The following is a 23307-nucleotide window of genomic DNA, read 5'->3' as shown; positions in this document are numbered from 1 at the left end:
AAATGCCAAGAAATATCAAAGCTGTATCTTGTCTTAGTTTGTTAGCACAACTCCCTAGCCTGCAAAGTTGATTCTTTTTATTGGCCATAAGGAGCCCCTCTTTTCCTGCCTGTGTTCAGCGAGGGCTATCTAAGCTTGGCACCGAGGCCCTCCAACAGCTTTCAGTAAGTTCTTCAGCCTCTGGCCTTGAAGCTGAGAGTTACCATGGTCCTTTCATGCTTAAATTCCTGGTAGGAAGTTTGGTTTTCATGCTTTACTATGGTTTTCGTACAGACTTTGATCTTCACTCTTGGGAGTCTCATTTACACTCAGCTGCATCCTCATCCCTGGCCTTAATCTTTCATAACGGAGTGGCCTACTTATCAAAGTGTGACAGCTATCTTAACCCCCCACCCACTTGCCAATGGAGATGTAGGAGACTCTCCAACTGTTATGAAAACAGCTAAGTTAATTGACTAGGCTGTTTCTTGTCATACTCCAAATATTTGCTCTCCGTTGTCACTACAGCTTGAGTCCCTCAATTCCCTATCAATACAGTCCCACATCTCCAAGGCATCTGAGAGTTTGGTCTTTTTTAGAGGAGCGTGTTCCCATGAGCAGCTGATTGGTTTGCACTCACCACTTTGTTAGATGTTGCTTTATTCTTGAAGGGGCCATCCTACCACGTGTGAAGACTAATGATGACTGTCTTCTGACCATGTATTCATAGAATCAACCAGGCTGGAAAAGACCTCAGAGGTCATCAAGTCCAACCTGATTCCTAACACCTCATGACAACTAAACCATGGCTTCAAGTGCCACATCCAATCCTTTCTTGAACACCTCCAGGGATGGTGACTCCACCACCTCCCTGGGCAGCACATTCCACTGGCCAATTACTCTTTCTGTGGAGAACTTTCTCCTGGTATTAGTTATCTCAGCCTGAGTCAGCAATGCCATCATACTGGGATGTGGTAGATGAGTAATAAACCTGCTTCTCTACTAAGTAGAGCCTTGGGCACTATCTTCTTTTTCAAAAGACTTGCCCTGGTGAGACCACACTTAGAATACTGTGTCCAGTTTGGGGCTCCTTAATTCAGGAGAGACAGGGATCTGCTGGAGAGAGTCCTGTGGAGGCTATGAGGTGCCATGGTCTAGTCATGAGGTCTGTGGTGACAGGTTGGACTTGATGATCTTTGAGGTCTCTTCCAACCTTGGTGATACTGTGATGGTTAAGGGACTTGAATATTTCTGCTATGAAGAAAGACTGGAGCTGTTTAGTCTGGAGAAGAGAAGGGGATCTAATCAATGCCTATAAACAACTGAGGGGTGGGTGTCAAGATGAAGGTTTCAGTCTCTTTTCAGTGGTACCCAGTGATAGGACAAGAAACAATGAGTACAAGCTGGAACACAGGGAAGTTCTAGCTGAACATGAGGAGAAACATCTTGACAGAGCACTGGAGCAAGCTGTCTAGAGAGCTTGTGGAGTCTCCTCTGGAGGATTTCAAAACCCACCTGGATGTGTTACTGCCCTAGGTGATCCTTCTTTGGCAAGGGGGATGGACTCAATGATCCCTGGAGGTCCCTTCTGACCCCCAACCATTCTACAATTCTATGATTCTTGGGTCTGTGCTTCACTAATGGCATGAAGCAACCATTGTGTAGGAAAAAGCAGCAAGAGTGGTTAGAGGTTTATGAGTAATGGCTTTTTTTTTGGGGGGGTGGTGGTGGGGGAATATCTGAGAGAACTGGGAGCTTTTATTCAAGCAAAGGATGAAAGTGAAAATTGCCTTCAAATACATGAAAGACAGACACAGAGAAGGGAGCACATTGTTCTCAGTGTCCACTGGAGATGAGGTCCACAAGACAGTTTTGTGATTCCTCTCAAAGGGAAGAAAAAACAAGCCACATTGTGCCAATACAGCCTGACAGAAAGAGGATCTGCTGGACTGCAGGGTGCAAACACTTTGCCTGCATTTGTTGGTCTGCTGTGGACTAGTGACAGGGTTTAGGGTTTTTTTTTCCTACCCTAGCTTCCTTCTTGACAGCCCATTTCAAAGTGGCTCATGTTTTGTTATTACCTCTGATGGTCTGCAAGCAACCATATCTACAAGCTAACTCTCATTTCATGATCTTCTCATAATGATAAAGTGGCTCTTTTAAGAGTCCTGTTGCTTGCCAAAAGCTTATTATTGCAGAAGCCTGAAGCCATTTCCAAAATAATTTATTGGATGACTGCACTCAGAGTAAGAAGCACCGGGAAGGCTCTCATTTAATACCAGCATTTAAATGCATTTTAATGTACCCAGAACCAGAGTATCCAGGTGTCATCTATGTAAGCACAACATTGTGTCTCTCCAAAAGAACCATTTTACTCAGTCTCATTTGTATGTACCTGAGCTGGCTCTCAGCAAGCAGTAGGTAAGGATTTCTCTACTTAAGGTGCAAAGAAACCAAAGTCTCTTTTCCCTGTGTCCAGAGCTGGCCAAACTGAACTGACTGTGATCTGGAAGCCATGCAGCCTTGTTAACATATTAGGATACATAAACCAGGGTTGGGTCACATCCACAGCACAGCAGTGTAAGTCCCTGCCCATGGAGTAGCTGATCTCTGAGGTACCTTCCAACCTAAGCCATTCTATGAGCAAATTCCATGGAAATTAAAGGAAGATATGAACCTTGCCACAAGCAGATTGTTCATAGTATCAGTCAAGGTTGGAAGGGACCACAAGGATCATCTAGTTCCAACACCCCTGCCATGGGCAGGGACACCCCACACTAGATCAGGCTGGCCAGAGCCTCCCAAAGACTCTCCATGAAGTCAAAACCATGCAGGGTGGTTTTGGGGACCAGGTACACAATTAATTAGGTATATGAAGATATGTTCTTTGTGAGGGTATCTATAAATCACTCTCCTTTAAGCACAAGATCATTCACTAAGGGGAAATCCTTGCTAATGGAGTTATTTCCTTTCTCTGAGCCTCTTAGAGTAAGAATTAGTTGGGGCTTTTTTTTTTTTTTCCCCCCTCTCTCTTCTTTTTAAGCCATCACATGAGTTCTGTGACTCACAAGGGTTGTAGGTGGTATTATTTGTTGTGGTGTCTGGAATCCCAGTGTCAAACGTGTCTTTGTCAGGAGATTGATATGACGTTGGTTTTGGCGAGAAGCAGGGCAGGAGAAAGGACATCACTTAACAGATACTTAAAATGTGGTCAGGCTCTGAAAAGTGACTCTTAGAAATGACATTGTGGTTTTCCATATTTATTTTCTCTCAACAACTTCCAGAAACAATCTGCTGAGCTCACAAATCTAAAGGTGATTCGTTGAGCTGTCACCTCTCCAGGCTCGGCAGAGGGGTTTGGAAACCCCACCCTTCACCATGTGCCTCTTCCATCATCGCTGCTAATAAGGATTCCACAACTGGAAACTAGCTGACATGTTGCTGATGGATGCATGAGGCCAAGTTAACTCCAGTTTGCTCTCCTACAGCTCCCTCTGCTTATCAGGGATAAGAAAAGTCATGATTCAGCTTCAGCTTGAGTTAACAGAGAGGTGCACAGAAAGAAGGTTATAAAGCAGCAGTAGGGTGGTCCAGTGGTTAAGATGTGGCTTTGAAACTCAGGAAGCCTTAATTCAATTCTCATCTCTAAAATATTAGGTAATCATGATGGCTGTGTTCCATACTGCCTCAGCAACCATGGGCTCAGCCAGAGCTAGTAAAAGCAGTTTAGAATTCATAGATTCATAGAATGATTTGGGTTAGAAGGGGCCTTGGAGATCATCTAGTTCCAAGCCAGCTGGCATTGGAAGGGACTCCTTCCACTAGATCAGATTGCTCCAAGGCCTCAAGCAACCTGGTACTGAACACTTCCAGGGAGGGACCATCCACAACCTCCTTGGGCAACTTCTTCCAGGATCTCACCACCCTTCCTGTAAAAAATTGGTCAATGTGACTAACATGCAGGTATTTTCTTCTAACACAATTGCTTTTCCATTTGACCACAGCAGGTGTAAGGGGTGCCCAGTGCTTAAAGGAGCACTTCCCAAAGCCTGGTTTCCATAGTTGTGCCCTTCAGCAGCAGGATGTCCCATGTGGCAAATGATACCTCTGCTAAGTGATGATATGTGACAGTGGAGGAATAGAATTGGCATGCAGTAGCTGGAGAAGTGCTGTACTTGAGTGTGTTCTCCAAATCTCCTGATTTTGTGGAATTAGAGTCAGATAAAACAGAACTTTTTTTCCCCCCATTCTCATGATGCAGAAACAGGAGGATGCAGAAAAGATGGAAAAAGCAGGAAATGAAAAAATTTAAATGCTGCTTTGTGGACATGAATCAATTTAAGAGTTACAAGATAACATCACCAAGAGTAAGACCTTCACATTTTGTAAGTCCAGTTGGTAACAGCCAAATTATAATGAAGATTCCTATTGCCTCTTGAAAACTAAATGGAAAAGCTGTGCAGGAAGAATAAGGCAGCTTTCAGATGAAGGGTTTAGAAAGCAACACGCAATAAAGACAACTTTGGGTGACAGAGCACTGGAACAGGCTGCCCAAGGGGGTGGTTGTGGACAGGCAGAGGTTGGTCTCTTCTCCCAGGCAGCCAGCACCAGAACAAGAGGACACAGTCTCAGGCTGCGCAAGGGGAGGTTTAGGTTGGATGTTATGAAGAAGTTCTATACAGAGAGAGTGATTGCCCATTGGAATGGGCTGCCCGAGGAGGTGGTGGAGTCACCATCATTGGAGGTGTTCAGGAGGAGACTTGATGGGGTGCTTGGTGCCATGGTTTAATTGATTAGGTGGGTTGGATTGGTTGATAGGTTGGACGCGATGATCTTGAAGGTCTCTTCCAACCTGGTCTGGTCTATTCTATTCTACCTCTCTGGAGATATTCAAAACCTGCCTGGAGGAGTTCCTGTGTGATCTGCTCTAGGTGATCCTGCTCTGGCAGGGGGGTTGGACTGGATGAGCTGTTAAGGTCCCTTCCAGCCCCTAATCTTCTGTGATTCTGTGAACTTTGTAATTGCTCTTGTGACCACGTGCCTGAACAGAGACTGATGGAGTAGCCAGACTCCTTCAGCCCCCGACAAGCAGTTGCTGGCTCCCTGGTACCTGTGCAGGATGTCAGCTAAAGCTGAGTGTGACATGCAGATGATACTAATCTGTCTCCAAGAACTTAGCATAACTGTACTGAATGCACCAATCTTGCCTGAAAACCAAAGCTAATTAGTCCATGTGGAACGAAGCTGCTGATGCAACTAGACTGCGGCTAATGCCAGAGCTAGCAGGGGTTCCTCTCCTCGATGCCATGCCGACACAGTCACAGGATACTAGTCAAGCAAAAATAAATCAGGATAGCTGAAATGTCTTGCATTTGTCATGGCAAAAGAGAAAAAATAAATAATAAATCCACCATGTAAGTGATGATATTGAGAAAAATCACTTCATTCTTCCACGGAAAATATTCAAAGTCAGTCAAGATGCCAAAGAATTACTTAATGCTTCTATAATCCATCCTGCTGGCTGTCTATGGAGAAACATTAGGGATGATCACTTCCTTTAGTTACCTTCAAAAATCAGGCAACTGCTTTCCCCCTGTGAAGACATGCATAGGTTAGGAATTTTTATTTTAAGAACATGTCATCTCTATGACTGACGTGCTTAATTTGCCTGTGCAAAGGTGGAGTAATTTGGGAGAAGCACCATTTATTGCTTTGCATTCTTACTTAATTGAATTAACTCTCTTTTAAATCATTGTGTTGAGAGAATGCTTGTTGGGGGAGAAATTTGGCTTATTGAGGGCTGAAGTTGTGAGCCAGGAATACCGAGGTCGTATTTCACGGTGCTGGGGGAGGCTGTTAAAGCCTGGTCCAAACCCAGCTGAAGTACAACCAAAGAGTCTCATCGACTTCAAAGGGTCTGACCTGGGCAGGTTTTCTGTGTTGGTTTCCTCACCTTTAAAGCTGGCAGAAACGCCTGCTGCTTAGGTCTGAGAACCTACTGATTCACCCACACCGTGCAAAGATCATGGGGAGTTTTGCCTGAGGGACAGCAGTGAAATTACAGGAGGCTTATTTCATCAACAGTTCTTCCACAGAATGGCAGGAGCAAGGTTTTTATCTGATCAAGAGGTTGGTAAGAGAAGACCTCCATAAAAATCCAGGGAAACTAGGGAGGAGGGTGGCTCTGAAACACAAATATGACGAGGTTTCAGGTTACAGTGCTGAGGAAATGTGCTACAGGTTTAGCTGACTTGAGCAGGCAGAGTTTTTTGCCTCAGCTATGAATGCTATTGTGCATTTGTGGAGCCAGTGGCTGCATTACACTGTGCATCAACAGTTTGAGCTTTGCAGGTTAGCTATTTTGTCTAAACCCAAGACTTATGTGTGTTTTCACTCTGTGTCATTTTGGGGTACAAAGGAGAAGGTAGAGTGGTGCAATTTTAGCTCGTCTCCAAAAGGTCTAAGCCTAAGCAAAGTCCAGATCCAGGCACCCTGTTGTTTAAAACCTGAGCATGGGTTGGAGTTTGGTCACTGAACGATCTTCAGTCTGTCTTCTTTCAACCCATTGCTGAATGCCCTCTAGCTTTGTGGCTGTGAACCAAAACTAGTAGCTCTATGGCTAGGTCTGACCTGGGAGGACTTCACAGAAACCATGACAGAGACTTTCCCAGACAGGTTGGAGGTATTGCATGAATCCTTGAGAAGTCCTTGGGTTGAACAACTCTATGGTCAGTAAGGTCCCACTGCCCACCATAAACTACATAAATCAGTGTTGGTTCTCTATCCTCAGCTCTCAGCTGCAGCCTCTTTGAGGCTGAGTGGGACTGGGAGGAAATGGAAGCAACTGGTTGGGATGCTGCTGGGTGCAGGACAGAGAGCAACATTGGAAAGCCCTACTGTAAAGGTAAATGTGCTGGAGAGGCCCCTCTGAAAGGTGGTACTTAAAACTTTCCCTGTATTTTTGGAACAAAGAGAGTGGCTGGGAAAAGAGGGCTGAAAGCCTGTTGACAAACGCTATCTGAGGCTGCAATACAGACATATGCAGACACACATATACTACATATTACAGTCATTTTAATTGCTTGTAATGTAGCCCCCTCTCCCTCCCTTGCTCTCTCCTTCCTCCTCCTGTGCTCTCTCTCTCCCCCCCCCCCCCCACCAATCCCCCCTCTACCCCCCGAGTTAATCTGTCGCTAGATTCTCAGCTTTTCTTTTGCTTCTGGTTTCATTTTCAGATGACAAAATTCAAGGCACACAGCTCTGCTGTCTGGTTGCCCTGGTAACGGCAGCCTATTATCGTACCTTGTCATTCATCAAGAAAGAATTGCACTTGACAGAGATAGACCAAAATGCCTGCAGTCTGCAGCATAAAAAAAAATAAAAAGGAAAAGAAATAAAAAGGAGGAGAGAAAAAAAAGGGAAGGAGAAAAGAAAAAAAACTGTTTTCTTTTCTTCCAAGTATGTAAAATGCCTTTAATGCCTATTTAGCTACATGTTTTATTTAACATTGCTTATTATCCACTAAAGTGATTGTCAATAGTCATAGAAACAGATATTTCCTCCTCCTCTTCCAATAAAAAAAATGTATTTAAGGCAAATCTGCAATTCTGCCCTGCTTTCAAACCCCCTTCCACCCTGCTGCCCGCCACAGAGGAAATGGTTAACTGACGAGCGTTTCGCGTGTTGAATTCACCAAGTGACCACACAAACGCTGCCTTTCTGCTTAATGATGCCTTGTGTTGGTTAGCTTTCCTGCTCTCTGTATAGAGCTTCAAAAATAATTAGCAGGATATGTAATAAATAATTGAATTTTATCTTTAATTAATCCTTCAAGTGCAGAGTGTTACGGAATACAGATAAGTGGACGTGAAGTCCGCGTGTAGCTCGAGTGTGTACCCCTCCATATGTTGTATGCATTAAAGGGGGGGGGGGAGAAAGGTAGAGGTTTGTCTGGGCATTAAAAAAAATCTGTAATCACTCTTCCTGAAGTTGGACCAGTCCCAAGTTCATTGTTCTTCAAAGGCAGGAAAAGGTAATTGCTTGTTATTTTGCCCACCTCATCTTTGCCATTTGAATCAGCCCAAATGAATTCCTGAAATCTGTGGCCTCGTACCTTGTGGTTAGCGCAGTGCTGCTTGCTCCCAGTCCTGGGAGGTTTTGAAATCTTGAGGGTTTTTCCTGGGAATTCTGTGGCCATTGAAATAGCTGTAGTTGAGGGATGAGGGGTGGGATATTTTTGGTCTGGCCCTCCTTATAAAAGGGTTTTGGGTCAGTTTTTGCTTGCTTTGGTCAATTTGCTTGTTAAAGGTGAGATATGTTGTAAAATAGCTTTTATTGGCCATGTGGTATTTTAAGTACATATCCTCCTTTGCTTTGGGGTTTTTGCATCTCTGATTGTTGAATCTTTTGTCCTGGAGATCAGAGGAAAAAGGGAAGAGAGATAGCAGGAGAGGAGAAAGATAGAGAGCACATTAGAAAATAAAAAACAGTAAAAAAAGGGAAGGAGAGGAGAGGAAAAAAAACCCTTTTCCATGCAGAGCCTCTAGTGCCAGCTCTGTTTATCCTTGGTGTTATACCCAGCCCGCAGGGTGAGCAGCTCTGAACTTTGGAAGTTCTCTGTGCACTCCCCCACCAAAAATAGCAACCTGTGTGTTGCTCTCTTTCCCTGAGCACTCTGTCTACACAAACTCCCACATGGGTAAGGGATACATGGGGGTGGGGGGGAGAGGGAAATAGAGGCGGTTGCAATGGCACCAGATCAAATGCAGAGCTTTTCATCAGAGGGGTCCCTGGCGCGCACGGGCTCGGGGAAGGCTCCCGAGGACACATCCTGACCGCTTGGGATGCGCAGAACCCAAGGCGTTTGGCCATGAGGAGTTTTGGGTTTATTTCCAGCAGAGACCCAACAACAAAAAGAGCAGAGGTGGGGGGAGAGGGGGAGAGAGAGAGGGAGAGATGGCACTGAACCCACCGACTAACACACCCAGTTCCTAGAGCCACTTCTGAACTTTCTGCTTTAATAACGCCGCAGCACCAGTGTTCATTTCCTGTTCAACCTCGGTCCTACCTTTTGATTTTTTAAAATCTCCCTTAGGCTAGTTGGTTTCAGAGGACAAAGAAATGAACAGGCAGAAGCAATTAAAGTAGCAGATACAGTGAAAACCAACACCGCAGCTCTTTTGCAGAAATTGCAGCGTACGAGCGGATTCCGTCCTGTATTTGATGTCTCAACGGCCGGTCGTATCCTCGCAGTTTCTTCCAGCCCTTCCTCTTGGCTGAAGGAATTCTGCTGTCCCTTAGGACCTCATAAATACATAGAGGCAGTGGAAATAATATGATTTAATTTTTTTTTTCTCCCCCCCCCACCCCCTCCCATCTCCCCTCCTGGATATTAATATTACATGATAATCTCATCTAAGGAAAATAAAATGCTCGATCTAGATCTCCTCAACTGCGGAGTGGTCCTTTTAAAGCCCTTCTAAATGTTCGCATATGTCTTTATGAAAAATTGGGATTTGGAATGTTTATACAGCCCTGAATAGTGCAAGTGAATAGCCTTAAATTAGCTTTTCAAGTTGATTTACAGCCTGAAAATTCTGTAACAAGACACGAGTGTTATCTGTTAAGAAAGGGATAGGGGTTGGTGGTGGTGGTGGTGGTGGCGGGGGTTTGCTGTTATTGTCTGTGCGTCTTTGCTGGGAGACAAAACTGGGAGCCAAAAGGCCGGCTAGGAAATGAACTTCCAGGAGGAGGAAAGGTTGTGTGGGAATTAACAAAGAAAGAATTAACTTAGTAAAAACAAAACAAAAAAATAGATAAAATGCCTCTTGATTTTTGATGTAGAGTATTTTAACCAAGATTTATTGATCAAAACCTGCATCTAGGGGAGGGAAAAAAAAAACCACCCAAAGGCCCTGAGAGTTGATATTTGTTTTACTCGAGCAAAGACCAAATATCCATCAGATCTAATGAATTTGTTCTATCTATTGATGTGTGTATCCTTTATCTCACTGATTTTTCCAGACTCTTATTGTTATGCATCTAGTCTTGGTATCTGAGCATGTGACAGATGAAGGAAATAAGGGCAGCAGGACAGAGCTTTATGTATTTCTGAGCATTTTTAACCTTATGTTCTGATTCAGCCTCACAACAACAACAACAGAAAGGTGGTTGACTGAAATTTCAGCTGGGTGGATGGAGGTGTATTTGTAGATGGTAAAGCCATAAGAGACCCTCATAAACAACTTGTCTGGCCCCTTCTGTAAGGGTAGCCAGGGAACCTCACTCAGTAAACTCCACACGCAGTGTTTCAACAACTGCTTCAGCTTTATTTGTGCTCTGGCACATGGGGAATCGTTGGTTCTCCAAAGCCAAGTTTTTAAAGCACACTTGGCACATCCCTTGGTTTGAAGTCACCTTCCATCCCCAAAATAAGTGTAAGGCAGAGGGATGCTTTTTATGGCTCTGACACAGTAAACAGCCCTCTCCTGCTGCAGCAGGAGGGAAGCCCATGCAAACCCTCCCAGGCCTCCAAAAATTGACTCTGGAGGTGAGGAGGGCTGCTGCGAGATATGAGAGGAGGTTGCTCTGTGTGAGAGCCAGATGGAGATTTTATTGAATCCAGCCTTTGGGTATCGACACAATAAAACACCTCCTGTAAACCAAAGTCTTTCTCTTTCTTCCCCTTTCTTTCTGCACCCCCCTCCTCCCCCCCCTTTTTTCCCCCCCCCCTCTCTTTCTTTTTCTCTTTCCTCCTACTGCAGTGAAAATTTAAGGAATGTTGTGAGTAGACCAAAACCATGGCACGGTGCGTGCTTATCTAAAGTTCAGTCAGAACAGAATGACTTTCCTACCTTTGAATGTGTCTGAAATTAAAATGTCATGGCTCAGATTCCCACTTTTGCTCATGATGAGTTATATCCTGTCCTGCAAATATTTCCTTGCAGTGACTGCTATTTTTCTGTAAGTGAAATGTGATTGTGAGACAGATAGAGGAGGGCTCATATTAATGTCTCCTTGCTTCACATGGATATAAAGTGTGTACTTTTTTTGGTCCTTTTTTCTTCTTTGCATGTAGAATTATCATTTTCAGCAGCTCCACTGAAGGTGAAGGTCTAGAGCTAAGGAAGGGACTCAGAGAAGTCAGCTTTTCCAAGCCCTGTTTCAACCATGACAGCTGTGACCTTCCTCTGGACAGCTGAACACTTTTTATTCTTATTAATTTTAAGCTTAGTTAAAAAGGAATGAAAGGAAGTGAGAGATGTAGTTGGAGAGCTGAGGAGCAGTACGGTGACAGTGGCTTTTTTTCTCTTGAATGCTGAGCAAGTAACCCAGTAACACCATTGGAGCAGCACTGGGCATCCAGAATCTTGCTGGGGTTATTTGCATCAAGTGAGAAACATAGATTTTTATCTGTTGTCAAGTATTTTTCTCCAATGTGCAACTTTATCCTTTTAGATTCTGGCATGATGACCTCCAGATTTTAGGTCTGATTTTCAGCTGCTGCCATGGGATGGATGTGCCATAGGAATTTACTTCTAGCACAGAAAATACTTTTCCATTAGTGGATGAGGACATTGTCTGCTCCCTAAGGACTGCAGCGGTTTTTACTTACTTCACACTAATATATTAACTCTGGATCTGGCTTTTCTTGGGCCTCTCTGGCTTGAAGTTGTGCTTTATTTGTGTGCTGTCGTGGTGGCTGAGGTTAGTGGGGAGGGCTTTCCTGGCAGCTGCTGTACCAGAGCAGAAGAGGCTGAAGCAGCCACTAGAATTCCCTTTCTGCCAAGCGGATGCCGATTTGCCACCGGGCATGCAAAACAGATTATTTGTTTTCTGCTTGCAGGGACAATTGCAGGGCTACCATGCACTTCACTGGCAAGTGCTCATCTCTAAAGCAGCCTCTGAAATGTCTGAAGTTAGAAAGTGCTAGTGAAAGGTGGTTCTTCTGTAGTTCTTCCCAGGAATACTTTTTTTCCTGCAGAAGCAGCAGTGGCTATGGCTCATCATTAAGGATCTTGGTCTTACGGAGTTCAGTGATGCACTGTAAACTCTGAATGGCAAATGTGAAGTTCTGAAGCTCTGCAGATACATTTGCACCCTCAGAAACAGCTTGAAGAGCTGAGATAAATCTTTCAATAATGTTCCTGTGTCACAGTGAAACCAAAGGAACATCATCTCTGCCTGTATGGTGGACAGTACCTTTGTTCCTGGCTGGGGGTTATTAAATCCTTAGAGATAGCTCATTTTACATATGGATAAGATAGATTGTTCTTATATATATATTTTCTTCCCAGGGCAATTTTAAATTGAATTAATCCAACTAGGGAAACCTTCTTTCTTATAGCAGGACTAAGCAAACAGCCCCATTCAGACACTCTTTCGATTTGCTTCCCCACGTGGACCAAGGCTCAAAATTTCTGAGTGGGGAATTGGTTTAATGCTTAGGTGCAGTGCATTGCCAGACTAAATATCCACAGCAGTTTAGCGAGGCATCAGTGGGGTGTTTTGCAGGCTCTCTTCATGATTTAATCTGCAAAAGACTAAATGTTGCTTTGTTTCATTATCATCAAACTGTGTTGGCAAGGACTTCAGCCAGATTTTGCAGCCTTTCCACCTTTTCCCCTCCAGTTCCTGCAATCAGGCTATTTTCAGAGCTGGTATCTGGTTATCCCTCTCTTAGTTTCTCCCCAAAGCACATCATCTCAGCAGCAAAAGGTGATTAGAACTGCTAATGCTGTTGAATTACCCCACCTTTACAAAGCTCCTGTTTAGAAAACGAGACAAAAGTCCAAAATTGGATGAGGATTTCAATTATGGATAGAACTGAGCTTATAAAAAAAATGCCTTTAATGTTCTTTTCTTCTTCCCAAGCTCATTTTAGGTGTGATAAAATGGACATGCAAAGGATAGAAATTTCACACCACCAATAAAGGGCATGTAGGAGCTTAAAGGAGTTAGAGCTGGCTTTTGCCACCCAGCTGCTTGGCTGCTAAATAGTTCTTAACTTTTGATTTAATGACCAATATGGGTTTGCATAGAAAGAGAAAAATAATCAATGGAGGAAGGAAAAGTGCTGAGATTTTGATGCATGTATGGCTACTACAAATGTTTCCCCATGCACCACAGACCAAGGGTGAGTGTGGCTCTTTTGGCTGATATTTTAACATTATTTTTCAGTATCAGCCAGGCTGCTCTTTTATAATCCTCCTTTTCCTTGCCAAGCACTTTCTTTTGGCACCTTTGCAGCAATGAGGTGTGGGTGTGGTGCTGCTGGCTGAAGCATCAGGTGCCTAACATCATGCCTCTTGTGGGGCTACAGGGCTGTATGGGACTTACTGTCACTGCCTTCTGCCTTTTGAAATTGCCAGTTCTGTTTAGGTTACATTTTACCAGATCATCTTCCCTTTTCTAGAGCCCTTTTAATTAGCAAGGATATTGTCACAGGTTTTTGGAAGCTGTGCTTCATGGCAGACGCTGTGAAAACATCGTTGAGCTTGTGGTAAGAGCATGGTGGCAGGAAAACTGTGTCACTCTCTGGAGTTAGATGTCTCTGAGCTGTTAAAAGCATTTATAGATTGTGGGTGAGGGACACGGGGTCAAATATTGCAAGTCTTACCTCATCTGTACTCAGATGAGTCTCTTGCAGCTTTGGTGGGAGCTCAGCTGGAGTGAAGAGATGAAGATGTGTCCTACTTAGAAGGAGCGACCCTGTCTTGTTGGCAGGGAGTTGTTTTGTTTAGTTGTTTTGATTTGGGAAGCTACAAGAGATAAACACTGCTTGGTGAGACAAAGGGAGCTATAACCAGGCTGTGCTCATTACAAAAGCGTGGTGTTTAATGATGGGAATTAAACAGAGCAGAAAATACTTTCTCTTTATTTTTTTTTCTGGTAGTTCAGGTGCTTTTTCCCCTACTCCTCTTGCACATGAGTGTGTGAGAAGCATTTAGATGTGTTCAATTCAACCTGTGATTTTAGGGCAGGATAATTTCTCCTCGAGTTTTAGCGAAGAAAGAAACCAATCTAGTGTGGCAAAAAGTGGGTTTGCCGGGGCGAGTTTTCATCTCAGGATTTCAATGGATGTAAGATCTGTCTCAAGCATTTCTATCAAGGACCCCTTGAGGAAAGTGGGGGGAAAACAAAAAAAAGATAAAGGCAATTTTAATAACTACATTTTAAAGTGCTTTTTAATGAGCAACTCTGCTAAAAGCCTCTGTAATTTACTTCCAAATAAGTTATCTGGAAGGTTTGGTGGGTGCTTCACAACAGTTATTTGCAGTACAACCATATTGTGTGTAGTTCTAAGCACTCACAGTTTCCAGCAGAAATCCTGTTGAAACCCCTTCTGTGAATCCAGGTTCCTCCCAGGAGCAGTGGGTTTTGGACATTTAGTCTGCCTGGATGTAAATAACGCCATCCAAAACCTCTTGCTCAGTGTAGGGACTGAGCAAAGCTCAGCCAGAGCTGTTCTGACAGCAGACCCTTTGACCAGCCAGACATCACCCTTGGCTACGAATGATAACCACTTCCAAAAAAAGCAAACCTTGCAGCTTCTTTGTTGGCTGCAGAAACTGGTCACTTCCATGTGAAACAAGGAGGGGTGAAAAAAGGGCAGACTCTAATCTTCATTATTTCTCTGTTATCCTGGAGAAATACTGTTAGGTGCAGAGCAGCAATTGTTCCCCAAACTGAAAGCATCGAGGAAGGCACAGGAAATCTTTATTATTCCAAGCAATCTGATTTATAGAGTAGGGATGAGTGCTGAATAGGTAGGTAATTATTGCAAAGAATTATAGGAAACATTCCTCTCCTTCCCTGTGTCCTGTGCAAGTCTTGTCTCCAGTAACTGCTTTCTGAGGTTACTGCACATGTATCCATATTCTGCCACGGACTGGGTATATTCTGCTTAGTTGAAGGACAGAGGGAAAACTCAGAGCAAAGGGATTTTTGGTCTTGTTTGAACATACACACCCCCCCCCCCCCCCCCTCAAAATATGCTTCTCTCTGTCTTTTCAGCATCTTGGTTTAAAATAAATGGCCTAAACCCTATGATTCTTTAAAACAAAGAAAAGCTCTTAAAGGGAATGCTCTTAAACATAAGGATATGAGATAATGAAACTGGCTACTGGGATAAGCATATTTATTGGGTTTGTTATGTATCAAATGTAACAAAAGTGAAGTGTCTGAAGAACTCCATGTGTGGTTCCTTCACACTCTTTGATCACACAATTCCCCCTTTAATTCAGATGCAGTAGAGCTTAAGTGGCTTCATTGATGTGTTAAGTGTGGAATGATTTTTGTATAAAATAAAAAAAGAAGGGGGGGGGGGGGAAAAAGAGGAGGAAGACAAGAAAAAGACGGGGGGGGGGGAAGAGGGAGAAAAAAAAAAGAGACCCCATTATGTGTCCAGAAAAGCCTTGTGTGCACTTGTTTATTGAGACAGGAAGTCGGTTTCCCACACCGAACAACGGTGCTGAAACACTGGAAAAATTGTGTAGGGAAGAAAAGTAAAGGAAACTTAATTTTCTACCTGGCAGAAATCGGCCTCCAGAGGAAGAAGTAGACAATGAGATTGGGCTTAAACTGAATAATAGAGCCTGATTGATTTTTCTTCTCTTATTTTTTTTAAGGAAAATGCTCCACACCATTTATATGGGGGGGTTGGGGTGTGTTCATGTGCTGCTTTTGTTAGTAAAATGCAAGGCTTTGCCACAAGCCTCTTTGTAGTCAGCCTGCTGCTTAAGTATTGCTTCCACTGTTGCATTGCCCAGAGGAGAAAACACCCAGAGGAGAGGCCGTCAGGTAGAAACCCAGCATTTAAATATATATTAAAAAATAATAATAACCCACACCCCCCCCCCCCCCCCCAATACACACCACAGTGCACTACTTTTAGGTTGTTTCTTACCAGTTTATTGCTGACAGAAATCTATGTGAGGGCCTTCTGAACAAAGGCTTGGATGCTGCGGTGGTGTAAAGCGGGATAGTTCCTCTCTGATCCGAGACAAAGGAGCTGCTCGCCGCTCCCACACCTGACGCTCTGGGCCAGCCTTTTCACACAGCAGCAGAGTGAAAAATGGCAGTTCTGGAAGACCTGAATGTTAATCTTGAAAATGAGAGCAAAAATAAGTACATAAAATTCACACGTGGAGGTGTTCAGGCTGATAGCTGAGATGTATTTGCTAACACCTAGGAATTTGGGCGTGATTAGTAACAGGTCCAAATGTTCTGATGCAACTCTGTCTCTCATTTGGTCAGTTATGGGCTGGAAGTGGACTATTGGGTATGGACACTTTATTGGTGTTTTGAGAAGCAGATGTAAGTCCCCAGAAAGGTCAGAAGTGCAGCAGGCCCAGTGCTGCGGGCTCAGAGCCCAGGGTTTTAATCAGAGGAAACAAACCCGAGGTCTGAGGAGCAAGATGGGCACAAAAGACATCAAGTGACTCGCCAGAGGTCAGATAATTCTTTGGTGGCGGAGAGCAGAATAAATAGCAGAGTTTGCAGGTTCTGTAGCTTGCTGCAGTCTCATACTCCTGACTTTTCTTTGGTTTTATTCAGCAAATAATGGTGCCTTGCTTTTGTGCTCGGCGCTAAGGTCTCTCTTCTCCTCTGGAAACTTGTAAAAATGTGTGGTTTCCTAGAGTCTGGTGCCAAAAATGAGGCTATTCAAAGCAAACAAATAAAAAAAGCCCTCCAAAATGCAGACTGGGCCTTTGAAAATCCCTCAGATGGATTTGTGCAAAACAGTTACAGGGGAGAGGACAACCCTCTTCCCTTCACCTTGAACCAGTGGGATTGCAGGTCCTCGGTGACCTCCGCCATCAGAGGCTCTTCCTAGCTGAGTCTCTCCAGAGGTTAGCAGTAGTGCACAGCACTTCAGCACTTGCTCCTTTTACCTGAATGCCAAACCTCCCTCACAAATGCCTGCTTGTATGTAATCTGAACCTAAGTATTCTTTACCAGCCTCTTTTTTTTGTTAATCCTTGTAAGGCAGGATTTGGAGGGAAAGTGCACATTTTCCTGATGGCCATGTGCTCTCCCACTGGCTCCCTCAGCTTCCCTTTCCACAACATTGCTCACTCTGAGCCTTTTCCAGCCCGTATAAAACTCTTCTTCCTTTCAGCACCATCTCCCCACACCCAGCACATTCCTTTCATGTGCACAGACCGATGGCCTTATCTCTCACTCTTGCCCTAATTATGAAATGTGTGGTATGTTGCTGCTCCATGAGAACAGGGAGAGCTGCAACCGGGCAGAAGTTAGGCGACTCCTCTTAGCGCTCCCCAGGCAAGGCAGGTTCAGGGCAAACTGTCAGTCCTTGTTTGCTGGGTAGTGTTTGTTTTTTAACATTTCTCTTTCCTGGAGAACACAAAAAGGAAATGGGAATGATCACTAAACCCATGAGCTATGCCTGGCTCATAAGGATGGCTTAGGGAACATTGCTGGCACCGGGCTAACCTCTCTGGCACTGAATATGGGTCTGAAAGGTTCCTGCATTTGTTTGGCACACCCGACAGACTGCAGATGATTTGGATGCTGAGCTCCTCAGCTCGACCTGGAGCCCAGGCTGTTTTGGTCTTGCTGCATCTTGCCATCAGCACAGGTCACCACAGACATTTCTCTCTGTTCTTGAAAGCTGCAGGACCTCAGTACATAGCAGGAGGCTTTCTGTGTCTGGCAGGCATGTGGTCCTTAAAATGCAACTGTCAGACGCTTTGCAGGGGGATTTTCAAAGCGAATGACTACTGGCTTATGTCTGCTTCCACTGAAATTGTCTGTAGCAGCAAGACAGCTAGGCCAAGATAAACGCCTTTGAAAATCCCACCGTGAAACACTGTGTCTCTGAGTGCTACACCTGAATTGTGCAGAACGCACTTCCCCCCTGCTTCCCCAATTATCCAGAAACATAAGCTAGACTGCGCTGGCCTGGTCATCCGTTCCAAAAGAGGCACATATTCGTGACCTGCCATCAATTGTCAGCCCTTAGTGAACCCAAAACTGGCTTTTCTGATTTGAATCACGGTTCGACCTGATGCGATTTGAAATGCCCGAGTTCTTAACCCCCCCTGCCCTGCATGATGGGGTTTTGTCTAATGGAAATGCCAGCAGCCTTTAAGTCAGGCATGGCAGTGCCCTGCCAGCCGCTGCAGCCAGCATGCTAAATAAATGATAAATATTGTTGCACATATGTTGCATCTGCCAAAAAGTCTCAGTGGCACGCAAGCGGCGTGTGGCCTCTCTGAGGTGATGAAAGGAGCAAACCCAACAACAAACAGCAGACAGGCATTAGGTGTTCTCTGCCAGTGCAAATGAAATAGCCTGCGAGTGAAACACGCTTGCAGGAAAGTTGAGTAGCAGTCACAGCAACATTCAGGTTGGAAAAGACCCTCAGGATCACTAAGTCCAACCCAGAACCCTACTCTACCAGGTTCGCCCCTAAATCATAGCCCCAAGCACCACATCCAAACCACCTTGAAACACATCCAGGGTTGGTGAGTCAACCACCTCCCTGGGCAGCACATTCCACTGCCTGACCACTCTTTCTGGGAAATCTTTTTCCTAATGTCCACTCTAAACCTACCCAGTTGTAGCTAGAGGCCATTCCCTCTTGTTCTATCACTGATTACCTGGGAGGATAGACCACCACCAGCCTCTCTACAATGTCCTTTCAGGACAGGCAATGTGTCCTCCTCTTTTCTGAACTAAACATCTTCTGTTAGCTAAGGTGAAGGACTGAAAACAGCAGACGTGCTCTAGGTTCAGAGTTCTCCATCAGGTCAAGCAGCCCCCAGGTTCCCTGAGTCCCTTACTCTGCAGTGGATATGGTGCTGTTGCTCTTTTCATGCAGGAGGTCCCAGGTTTTGCTTTTTAACCATCAGGTTCAGGTGTGGGAGAAGAAGGGAAGGTGAATAAAGACAGCTCTTAAAGATCTGAAGTGCCCACGTTGCTTCTGAATGTGTGATGTGCAGTCCCACATCACACTGAAACATTTCTGTCTGCTGAAGGCTGGCATATGCTGTTTTCCTCAGGACAGGAATTTTTAGTGTCTCTTGCTCTATAAGGGACATTTGGCCAGTTGCAGAGAGCATGAAGGCAAGGCTGTGATCAGTCTTAATGTCACAGTTCAAGAACATGCAAATTCCTAGCTTCTCTGAGGTTTTGTCAGGGTTACCTTGAAGGGCACCCCACTTCTGCAAAGGCCTTGCTCTGCCTGCGGGAAGGAGAAAGCAGGGAGAGGGTGAGCAGAGGGAGAAGGCTGTCAGTATGCTGAGCCATGACTCTGCTCCTCTGCACCAGCTGGATGCCGGGGAGGAAGGTTGCTGAAGTGCTAATGCATCTTCCTCCCCTCCAGCAGAAATGAATCGCTGTGGAGGAGCAGATCCTCAGAGGAGTGTTTCAGAGGCAGCATCCCTCCTGAGGGGAGGAGTGGAGGGGAGGTGGAGCTGCTCCACCTCTTGCCCAAGGCTCTGCCTAAAGGCAAAATCTCAGCCCAGGAAACATATTCCTCTCTCTCCCTCCCTCCTTAAAAATAAGGGTCACAGTGGCATTTACCTTGAAGTCTATTAAAAAACATTGAACTCCCAGAGTGTGGCATGTGTGTTTCCTATTAAGAAAGCAGTTCCAGACTAATAACCATTTTTAATGGCTGTTGTGCTTTGCACTAAATGATATCAGCCATTATTAAAGGAGAAAGGAAAAGAAGCCCAAGAAAATGAAATTAAATCTTTCTGTGGAAATTTCAAAGGAGATCAAAGATGCTCCCCAGCTTTTGCCTGAGCCTGAGCGGAACATTTCCTAGTCCCATTAAGAAAGGAAGGTACTTCTGCACAAAGCAGGTCTAATTTTCCCTTTCCTCCTTTGTCTTAGCTCAGGTAAGTATTGGAAGTCAGATAGTGTACTTAATTAAAAGTGAGAATATAATCTAATCCACTGAGGTTTAGGAAGGTCAGTGAGCATGGCTAGTGTCAGAGGGCAGGAGGAGCGGTGTTTGGTCAATCCTTTGAGCAGGAGTGCACGCACATGGAAGTCCCAGCCCCAGCCAGCCTCACTGGCTTGAAGCATCCTCCTAGCATTGGATATGACACATTCATCATCCTTCGCTGATAGAGAATGGTGTTAGTTGCGACTTATAATCAGCATGTACTGACATCTAATTTTCTCTGTGTTTACTCCTCTGCTCTCACCGTGTGGATGCTTGCAGGAGTGAGTGGATGTGACAGGTCTTGCAGCCTGTGGCTCTAACACTTGTGCACTCTCATATAGTGCAGAGCAGCCGAGTGATGGTTTCCCTGCGTAAAGCATGCAGACAAGGTCCCTGCTCTTGTGGCTTCTCTCACTCAGAGGTAACCCAGTATTAGAGACCAGGGTAGAGCTTGAACTAGTAAATTCTGCTGGGTATGTCTGCATCTGACCTAAATGTCTAGAATCAAGGGTGCTCTGCAGAGGAAATAAATGTAGGATGTGATTCACCTTCTCCTAAAGTGCTTGCACAGAAGAGGTCTGCTGTAAAATGGCTGTTTCTCTTCTTTGGCTGCAGCAGGAACCCAGAATAACCAGGTCTAAGAGTAAAGAACTTACCTTGAGAAATGATGGGGAGTCAGGGATGGGTTTGTTGACCTTCACAATGTGTTTCACATTAGTTGTAGACTATGACTGCAAGTGGAGAAAAATTCAAACCAGCCTGATGGTATTGAAGCAAGTCAGGTTTGGTTGGGGCCAAGTGGTGTGTAATTTAGTTTAAAACCATTACCATGGTCTTAAAAATTTCAAACCGTGCATCTTGCTGGCAAGTTGAGCACCTACTAATAAATAACTTGGCAGGGAAAGTAGAGAGAGGTTTATCCCCAGTGCCCAGCCCTTCCAAAGTTTGAGCTCCCCAAACCTCCCACCACTTCTGTGGGCAGTGCACATCACTTTGCAGGATCTGGCCCTAAAGATGAGCTGCACGCTCAAAGGGATAAATCACCTTTGTCCCCTTAACTTCAGCTGAGTTGCCTCCATTTAAACTGCATGCAGAAACACAGAGAAACTCTGCAAGTCAGGGTGATTCATTTTGATTATCCTATTAAAAGGATGCAGCCTGCTTTCAAATGCACAGAAATCGAACTTAGTTGCTCTAATTAGTCCCTGCTGCAATTTCCACCATGCTATTAAAATATGTTATACTCCAATGCAATGAAATGCTTGTAAATCAAGTGAGATTAAAGATCCCTTTGGCTGCAGAGAGGTGTTCATCATAAAGACTTGAACATCCTGGGTTTTAACATAATGCTGCACACAGCTAAGGGAATCAGGGTTCACAGGCAGGAGCGGAGTGTTCTTGCATCCTCTCATGGACCCGAAGAACAAAACAAAACCCAAAGCAAAGACCAAATTTTCAGGCACGGAAACCCTGGACCCGTGCAGGAATGATCCCAGATGGAATCACACAGGAAGGAAATGCTTGCTGTAAAGCCAGTTTGGGAGTGAAATGAGTCCAGCTGCCTGTGTGATTTCATTGTAGAGGTTTGGACCTGGCTTCACATGTGCTGTGCCCAATACCACCTTCCTATCAGAGCTCTTCAGCTGTGAGAACCATGACTGTGCACACCCAGCTTTGTTGTGACTTCCCTTCAGATCCTGCTATCATGTGCTCCTTTCTTTAGCACAAGATATGTGAAAGTTGTGCTGTTTAGGTTGAAGGGAGGTGTTGTTTCGTGCACATGCAGAACCTCCTTGCTGGTTTTCATTTCCTGGTTCAGGGTTGGGTTTGAATGATCCTAGGTCTGAAAGGGAACTGGAGAAGATTATTACCTGTCTTAATCTAGTGCTTTTAAGTACTGTTATGTTTACATTTGAGGAAGGAAAGGAGACAGATCCTCATTTAACAGAAATTACTTTGTCCTTTAAGGCTATTTCAGCAAGACTGAGGTATGACAGGTGAGACCCTTATCCAAGAATTTATGCTGGTCTTTATGCATCATTTATCAAGCTTATATTTAGTTATATTAGTTATATACTACTAATACATTACTATAGATACATAGTATTACTATATATACTATATATGTACTACTAGATATGTAATATGTATATATGTGTTACTATATATACACACTATATATATTGCTAATTATATTAGTTAGTTACATATTTAGTCTTTCTTTCCATGGATTCATAGAATGGTTTGGGTTGGAAGGGACCTTAAAGATCATCTAGTTCTAACCCCCTGCCATGGGCAGAGAAACCTCCCACTAGATCAGGTTGCTCAAAGCCTCATCCAGCCTGGTCTTGAACACCTCCAGGGAGGGAGCATCCATGACCTCCCTGGGCAACCTGTTCCAGTGTCTTCCCACCCTCACTGGCAAGAATTTCTTCCTATTCTCCAGTCTAAATCTACCCCACTCAAGCTTTAATCCATTCCCCCTTGTCCTATCACTATAAGCCCTTGTAAAAAGTCCTTTCCCAGCTTTGTTGTAGGCATCTTTCAGGTAGTCTTCTTTTCTTTTGGATCTGTTTGGTTACATCCTATTTGGGTATACAACCTCTCTTGCACTCCCTTCTCTCCTCCCTTTCTGTGTCAAGGACATGGAGGAAACGGTCCTCATATGTCCGAAATGTGCGAGGAGCTGGCAGGATTTCTCCCAGGTCCAGCTGCTGAAAAATCAGTGGGGGAAAGGCTGTGGCTAATCTTCAACCAAACCTCCCTTTCTAACACCTCAGAGAGCAAACTGGTTAGGTGAAGTTGCGCTGTTTATCCCAGCTGAGCACTTCCCTCCCTCGCCCGCGCCTCGGCAGCGGCGGCCGGGCGCGTTGCTATGTTGCTGGAGAGCCTTCCTCTTCACAACAGTTGTGCAGAAATCGCTCTCCTCTGCCGTTCCTTCTCGGCAGCAGCAACTTGTTCTCCGCCAGAAATAGCTGCAGCTCAGCACCTGTTGTGCAGCCCGAGAGGCTATCATCTGGTGCTGCACAAACAGAACTTATGTTCACAGGACTGGACCAGGATCCTCTCCTTTTGTTGTTGTTGGTGTGTCCCTCCCCCCCGCCCCAGAATTCTCCTTCTGTTTTACCAGACAAATAATCTGTTGCGACTCTTATTGCTTCTTATCTTTTGCAGCTTGGACCAGTTCCATGCACCATTTTGTTCTCAAAGATGCCTAAGCTGATTCTTCAGTGCTAGCCAAAACAAATGAGAGTCTTGGCTGCCGGCATGGTAGCAGCAGCTGGTTTTACTATGGCTCTCTACACCTAACACTGGGGCAGCTTTGACTTAAAGATCCTTTTTCCTCATTAGGGGAGTGGGAAGTGCTGGGGAGCAGGCAGGAGGGAAATGAAGTCCTGGAAAGTTGT

The sequence above is a fragment of the Melanerpes formicivorus genome, unplaced genomic scaffold (assembly GCF_026170545.1).
Source record: "Melanerpes formicivorus ecotype bairdi unplaced genomic scaffold, bMelFor1.0.p_v2 SCAF_47, whole genome shotgun sequence".
Classification (NCBI taxonomy): Eukaryota; Metazoa; Chordata; class Aves; order Piciformes; family Picidae; genus Melanerpes; species Melanerpes formicivorus.
Note: the sequence above shows the minus strand (reverse complement) of the source record.